This window comes from Protomyctophum bolini (genome assembly GCF_963924005.1).
Source record: "Protomyctophum bolini genome assembly, chromosome: 1".
Lineage (NCBI taxonomy): Eukaryota > Metazoa > Chordata > Actinopteri > Myctophiformes > Myctophidae > Protomyctophum > Protomyctophum bolini.
Window position 1 is genome coordinate 50,520,183 of NC_137862.1, and position 8,753 is coordinate 50,528,935.

Sequence of the window (8,753 nt, forward strand, 5' to 3'; positions counted from 1 at the left end):
TATTTATCAAGGAAGCGAGAGGAGAATAGATACTAGTCTGTCTGACGTGTCATCTGCCTGTCTCTCAGTCTTTGGCCCCTCTTACTCTTGTTCTACGCTCAATATATCCCTTCATCTGTCAACTTCTTTGTCCATCCGTCTGTCTGTCTGCCTGCCTGCCTGTCTGTTTTGTCTATTTCTATCAGTTTAGTAGTGCAGTTCAACCTCACTGGTTTTCCAATCGTACTGTGACACAGTACGCATGCACACACACACACACACACACACACACACACACACACACACACGACATTTCTGTCATTTGTTGACGGCAATGAGAGGCTCAAACTAGGAAGAATCGTATGAATGAATGTAATTTCAATTGGAAAACCCTCGCGGCCCTCACTCTGAAAGCCACGGTCCTATAGTTGTGTCAACTGTGCGTGCCTGCTGCCTACTATGCCTTATTGACCCGTTTGCCTGTTTCGCACACTGTCTGTTTCTTCTATGTCCATCGTTGTTGTCTGACTGAATCCTCCCTGCCTATATACCTTGTCTCTCTACCTGTCAGAAGTTCTCCAGCCTGCCTGTCTCTTTCTGCTCTCTCAGGCCTGTACCTGAGGGACACACTGAGACGACTCCAGTCTAATTCGTCTTCCTGCCTGAATGAAGCCTTCCATAGGAAGACTCGCAGCGTAGCTCCAGCAAGCTCGGTGCTATTTGTCAGATGGGCGAGCACATCGTTAACACCAATAACTGCGGTGGAAAATTACGCGTGATAATACAGATGTAAACATGTTAATTTATTGGGTGTTTTGCGAGGTTGGCTTTCCCGCGCTCGTGGAAGGGATAAGAGGATTATTGTGAAATGTGGGGTTGGAAGTGTGTGTGCGTTCGATGGGCGTGATGGTATATGTGTTTAATATTATGATTTATTTTTTAATGGCATCCTCCCCCTGCCAGCTCTGCTGGATGCATTGCAGTTGACTTGTCGGGGGTTCGGGGGTTAATTTGCCCATTCAGTACTCTATAGCCTGATTTACACTTTGTTGCCGGTTGTCTTGCACAGAAATGAGCAGATCTACAAGCTCCCGAGGCTTCGTGCTGCAGCGCCTTGTGAGCTTGTAGATTGGCTATTTTCATTGTGACTTGTGAGACACAATGTGCATAAATCAGGCTTTAGTCTATCTTCCCTTTCAGCTTCATGGACACAGCCATGGAGAGTCTCGCACGCACGCACGCACACACACACACCCACGCACATGAGCGAGCACGCACGTGTACTGTACACACTCGCAAGCTCACTGAACTGTGGAGTTGGCAGAAGCTGGGCCGTAGGGAGGAAGTGAGAAATGGTAGAGGAGGAGAAGGTTCTGGTTGGTTCTCCTCTTCCAGATCCCCTGCAGCCATCGTGATGACACCATGATAGCATGATGGGACTCAGGAAGAGAGGCTATAATTCCAATTATGAATCAAACAAGGAATAGCTTTGTATGCTATATACTTAACTCGCATTACATTGTATACGTATTTCAAAAAACATTATAAAAAAGCAACAATTGTTGAATATATATTCTATGTTTTTAACTCAAATCTTTGCTTCTGGGAGGTCCATGGAACAACATATTTTCAGATGGTGGGGGGGGGGGGGGGGGGGTCAAATACAGATAATTCTGGGGGTCCTTGACATGAAATAGCTTGAGAACCACACTGACACAGAGAAAACAGAGGGTTTTTCAGAAAACCTTTAGGACTTATTAGAAGACCTCGTCCTCCGGTCTAAATGGGTTAAATGCTGCCCTAAAAATAGACCTAAAAATAGATGTTGTGCAACAAGAAGGCAGCCCCTGCTGTGCCAGTATACTCTCCCTGGCTGTAGCTGGAGTGTCAGTATATGACAGCATGCGCTGCAGTGATGCCCACCGAGCGCCTGTCTGCTTATGGAACACTGCTGCTGCTATACTGTCAAGGTCAAGTCTGGCTACTCCCCAGCATCTGCCAAACATTACAGTCACCACCACCACCATGCACGGACTCATCCGGAATGCAAATGAATTGGACGCTTTGTGGATCTTAATTTGAGCTATACCGTAAGCACGATTCACAATGCGTGGTGTTGACTGAAAAGCCCATGTGCCTGCAGGCAAGATTATTTTTTTTTCCTTTCGCTTGAAGTCGAGCAGTATTCAGAGGACATGAGGGGAAGACTGACATGCGTGTGTGAGTGTGCGACACGTGAGTGCATGTGTATTTCTGTTACCCGTTACCCATACCTATTGTGTGTTTCTGTGTGTGCATCCTGCATGTGTGTGTGTGTGTGTGTGCGTGTGTGCGCCCATGACAGCAAAGAAAACTCATTTGTCAAAACACGTTCCGGGGGGGTCAGCCCCCCGCTCTCAAGTGCTCTCTAATGAGGAACCTTCCCCAGCCAATGAAAACCGGCCTCTGCGGTGAGGGGGGTCCGAAGCGCCGGCCAATGGGATTGAGAGGGTTCAGTGGAGCGACGGGTAGAATTGATGAGTCGAGTAAGTCCCAGTGAAGGATCACCATAAGCTGCCCTGAGATAGCGCTGCTCCGTGGCTCCCAAAAACACTCACGCTCCCCCATGGAAAGGCAATAAGGCTCTGCAACCATTCCTCGCAGTTGGCGATGGCTGATAAGAGGGCTGCATAGTGGAGCATATATAGAAAATGGCCTATTGAAATGCAGTGAGACAGACTGTGCGACAGACAGTGTGACACGTAGAAGCAATAGGATCAAGCACTGTCTACGAGCTCAACAACCCAGGTGCTCTATACGCCAGTGATTCTCAACCTCTTGCACTTACATCGTTTAACTTAAGCTGTATATAATACTTGCCATTATTGTATAGTGGTTGCAACTGCAATTAATTGATTCTCTGAGTCCCGTGGTGGGAGTTCTGCTCTGGTTTTGGGGAAATATTAAGTAGTTCCCTGCAGTGATTTTTGTGGGGGTCACAGGGGGCCACGCATAAAGTAAATTAATCCACAAAACTAGCTATTTCTAATTCTATACTAGTGCAACTTCCGTTCATTTTTGACCCATGCATACATTCATATATGACACATACATGATACATACATCCATATATGACACATTAACATTTTGAGACAAAACTCAAAAAGGATATCGTCACAGTAGCAAAACTGCAACTCCGCACTTGTACTCTCTGTGCCATAGATATTGATCATTTTTCACCTTGAATGTGCTACAGCATTTTTTTTTAAGAAAGAACAGCACAAGGTCTTTTTTGCTGTTTGGTAGTTGGTACGTAGTTGGTATAGCTTGACCTATTAACCAGGCAACCTCCCACCCAAGGCTTGGTGGGTTGTTTTATTTTTATTTGACCAAGGTTGACTGTTACAAAGAGCAGTTCTCAAGGTCTCTGCTGTGTTCAGTTGTATAGCATGCAGCTCAATTGTGTCCAGAAGCCAACAGAATGGACTCCCAAAACAGTTGTCCTATACTGGAAAAAACTGGCCTCATTCTGCTCTGGCTTTCGGAATGAGAGCTTTTGTCAGAATTTACAAATGAGAGCAGTATGGCCAGTCTCAGCGGTGTTGTTGTATTTTTGGGAGGGCTTTGGTTTGATGATGAATACCCACTTTGAGTGAATGGAACATTAGCCTGGTTGGCTAAACTTAGCCTATAGCCCAGTTACCTGCTTTTCCCGGGGTTGTTTCTGATTACACGGTGGCATAGGAGTGTCCTTATAGGGAAGCACTTCCTCTCTGTACAGCGGACACATGCAGTTTGCTGAACCAGAAGTTCATTACCTACTAATGGACCAGCATGCCTACAGTACATACATCGAGTGTTTCCCCTAACCATTATGGGGTCACCCAGGTCCTCATGACACAACACCGAAATGTGTTTAGACATAAATTAATGAATAAACAAAGTCATAATAATAGTAATACATAATGCTAAATAATTGTCTTTTTACCTGAGTTTTAGGCTTACTTATTGGCTTATTGGCACCAGCATTCTGTCATAATTAAACACACACACTGAAAGGTGAATGCGCAGCACAGCGGTCATGGATGGAATGGATTTGGAAAGCATTGGGGGGGGGGGGGGGGTGACCCCATGAAGGTACGCTACAGTACATGTCGATGTGACTCAAACGGTGGTAGCAATTGTGCAAGCCTATGATCCCCTGAAAACATTCCATGTAGTGACGGGGGTAAGAATGTCTCGAACAACCAACATGAGGCGAAGATGTATATGGAGCTGTTGGCCCCGCCCACCTTGATGATGTATGAGGCAGGTGGGGACGTCCATGCTGTTGGCCCCGCCCCACCCTGATGATGTATGAGGCAGGTGGGGACGTCCATCAGCTAACGGGGAGATTACTTCTCCGTCCCATGACACCTCTCTCCATCCATTACCTCTCCCTCTAGGATCCATAATCACCATGTCTCTACACACGTGTACACAGACACACTGTACCGATCGCACTACCGTCTCTCGTTTCATTTAGTGTTTGCTCATATTTGTCTTACATCTTAGCTTGTTTTTCAATCCTCATCTTTCTCTCCTTTTTGCTGACTTTCTCTCTGTTTTTCTTGCTTTCTTTGTCCTTTTCCAGCATCCCTTTTCTTCGTCCTCCTCTATCATCCTCTCTGTACGTTCCATTTCGAAGACGGCGGCTATAACCTCACCATCTGTTTGTGTGATGTGAGAGACGTTATTATCCCAAAAGGAAACCAGGTTTCTGTGTCAACACACAATGCTGCTGAAGTGATTACAGCTAAACAGCAAGAGTTTACAAGACCAAGGAAAACGTGAGCCCATATAATGGGCACACGCAAAACAAAAGTCCAAAGGTAGAGAGAGGACTGTTTTACACAGCCTCTATTATCTGTGTATTGCTTTAGTGTTTATTCAGCCTAGTACATACACATCTGTGTGAGAGAGAAACAGGAGGTACTGTAGGTGGGATTGGATTCCTCCTAGTCAACGGGCCCATGTGGGTCCATAAGCATGCATCTTAAAACAGCACGCCACCGACAGGCACTTTACACTCATTACCCCGCAGAACCCGTACGAGCTTCCACGTAGCTCAATGGTTTAGCCTCCCATTACACCGTGTGGGTTTCTCTAGAACACTAGACTATAATAACGCAGAAATAACAAGACCACCCCCCTATAGCTCACCGGATTCATTTATTTTGCCCCCAGCTGATTCCTTATTCTCACTTTAATGCTGTATGTATGCGTGTGAGTCTGGTGGAGTGGAGTGTAAAAAAGCAGGCGGTGTGAATATTAATGAACATGTTGAAATTCCATACGTCCAGTTGTTGGGGCAGAGCTAGCGTGCGCCTCCGGCAGAGATAAATGAAGATGCAAATATGTAAATAAGTAGCGGGTGAAGTAAATAGGCCGTGGGACAACGCCAGCCATGAATAGTGCATGTTTTAAATTGATTTCCCGCTCCCCTGCACTTTAACTCATTTACTCAGCTCGGGGAATACCTTATGAACCTCTCCTCTCTGTGTGTGTGTGTGTGTGTGCGCGCGTGCGTGTCCTTATGCGTGTAGAGGTTTGTGTGTGATTTATTGTTGCCTGTTTGTCCCTAACAGACTCGTGGACTTGAAATCATTATTTCAGTCTCCAGCCTCTAACTGTATGCTAGCAGAGTGTGGACTTGAAATCATTATTTCAGTAACCGTATGCTAGCAGAGTGTGACGCGGTGCTGGTGTGTGCGTTCGCGACATCGGTATATGATGGTACAACCACAAAGGAGGCCAAATGTGAGAATGACTCTGAAATAAAACAATCAAAACTATATAGGAAATGTGTGTACGATTTTAAAAGAGAATAAAGACAGCTGTGTCACATTGAGACAAAAACTCAGATAATTTACAAAAGAAGAATGAGAACCTTTTGTCGCTAACAGAAATAAGATCCAAACCCACAATTGGACTATACTTTATGAAATTGGGTCTTCTGGACTGGAGTTGATGCACATGCGCGCACACACAAACACACACACACACACACACACACACACACAGACACACACACACACGGACACCCTTCCCTCTCTTGTATTACCCTCATCTTTGTAATCATCGGGTCTCTCCGGTGTTATGTTGTGAAAGATGTGTTATGGCGGATCACTCGCCATGGTACCTACCTGCTAATTGGGTGTTGAATTGGGGGAGGAGGGACTGTGCGAAGGAGAGCGACTGTGCGTGTGTGTGTGTGTGCGTGCAGGGTTGGTGGTGGTGGTTAGATACTATATCATTCAGCTGTATCAGCACCTGACAAGATATATACATGCTTTTGATGTGCCACAGTGGTGTCTTTATCTCTCTTCTCCCCGTCACTCTGGCATATAGCCAGATGATCAGAGGTCTCCGCCTTCTGTCTGGTGACATGTGTGTGTATCTGCCTGTAAATAAATGAAGCCATAAGGTGTGTGTGTGTGTGTGTGTGTGTGTGTGTGCTGCGCCCTCTTGTTGGTTCTTGCATCCATCATGTTACTATTATGGATTAAATCCCCATCCACACCATCTTCTTCTTCCTCTCTCGCTCTCTCTCTCTCTCTCTCTCTCTCTCTCTCTCTCTCTCTCTCTCTCTCTCTCTCTCATTGTCTCTCCATTACAACATTTTCCCTTCTCTCTCTCTCTCTCTCTCTCTCTCTCTCTTTCTCATTGTCTCTCCATTAGACGCCCCACCCCTTTTTAGTCCCTTTCATTGCATCTCCTCCTCTTTCCTCTCTCGGTCGTCTCTCGCGGCCTGAGGGTCTTCTCTTATCTGAAGTGGCTTTCTCTCTCCCATCGATTTCCCCTAGCTGTCTGTGAGAGACACTCCAGTCCGTCCCCCTCCCTCTCTCTACCTGGTGCTGGCTCACACTTTACTACACTCTGTAATTGCATAATGGCTTTGGCCCTAGACGAGACGTCCCCCTCCCTGGCCTGGTTGGTGGTTTTGGCTCCTCTGTGGGGGACCTCGTGGCGTCCGTGCATCAGCGGGGACTGGGGAGCAGTAGGACACCTGGCAGAGGTATTAACTGGTTGCGGCTTAAGAACACATAATATGGAACTGGAGTTGCACTGGCACACGCGTACACACACACACACACACACACACACACACACACACACACACACACTCTCGCTCTCTTTTACTATACTTCACCTCATCTTAGCCCTGTGCAGTGCCTCAGAAGCTACCATGGTTTCATCTGCGGGTTTGAGTAAATGGTGCGCTGTGACTGGCCAGTCGCTGTGATTGACAGCCTACACCTAAACCTAACCCTAACCGTAACCTCAGTAACTAACCCTAACCTTAACCTCAGTAAAACTATACCTAAACCTAACCTCAGTAAAACTAACTATAGGCAACAGGATGGCCGATGCATATCAATGGGATACTGTATACTATCTATACTGTGGTTGCCTGCGTAAGGACAACCACACTATACTGTGTATGGACAACCACACTATACTGCCAGTATAGTGTGGTTGTCCATACACAGTATAGTGTGGTTGTCCATACACAGTATAGTGTGGTTGTCCATACGCAGTATAGTGTGGTTGTCCATAGGCAGTCTGCGTATGGGCAACCACACTATACTGCGTATGGACAACCACACTATACTGCGTATGGACATTGGACAACCACACTATACTGCGTATGGACAACCACACTATACTGCGTATGGTATGGACGTATCTTTTGAAGCGATAGTGCAGGCAATGTGTGTGTGTTTTTTATTTGCCCCTCCGGTTATGAGGGGCGGCGAGAAGACTATTCAACCAAGCCACTGCAAATGGAATCCACTCCAGTTTTACTGGTTGCAATAAAAACCGTTATACTGTTCTAAATTGACAGTTCATATTACACGATGAGATCTGACAGAAAACCTATCTTCGTATTTCTTTATCCTACTGGAAGAAATACTGTAATTACCACAACAAAAAAAAATCAAAGAATAAATATCCTTTATTTATAGGATAGTATAGGATAGTCTGACGGGAAATCGGGAGAGAAGTCGTCGCGATTGGTATTCGAACCCACGACACGCTGTCAGGCGGCATCTGCAGCCTCATCTCTTCTCCTCTCTCTCTCTCTCTGGTCTCCTCTCTCTCTCTCTTTCTCTCTCTCTCTCTCGCTGTTTCCCCGTGGAGTAATCCTGAGGATCCAGGCAGACAGACAGACAGTGCAGTCTCGGCAGAATGTCGGCCTACTGTCGCTCGCATATCTCTGTCTGGGGGTCTCCTGGGAGAAAGCAAGCAAGCAAGCGAGAGGAGAGGAATGGGAAGGAGACCGAGGCTGAAATCATATGTGCACATGGTGCAAACATAAGACCATGATAAAGAAAAGCATGAACTGAAGCAATGGAGTTGATGCACATGCGCGCATGGCACACACACGCACATGCACACACACGCACATGCACACACACGCACATGCACACGCACGAACACACAGACACACACCACAGCTCCTAGCTTGACATTTGGAAGTTGTTCTGTTACAGTAACTGGATATTTTTGGAATAGTATTTATATTTATTTGACACTGCCTCTGCGTCATCAGTGCCCATATACCCTGGATGGGGTTGGCAAAAGGGCCTTTCCCTAGTGTTGGTATAGGTACCCTCCCCCTGGGCAGTCAGCACACCTGATGGAGGGGAAAGGAACGGCATGCTCAGAATAACGTTCCACGCGCTAAGTCCTACTGTGGAAACTCCCCCCCCCCTGTCAGGTGAAAAGTAGTGGCTTGGACTCCTCACGCA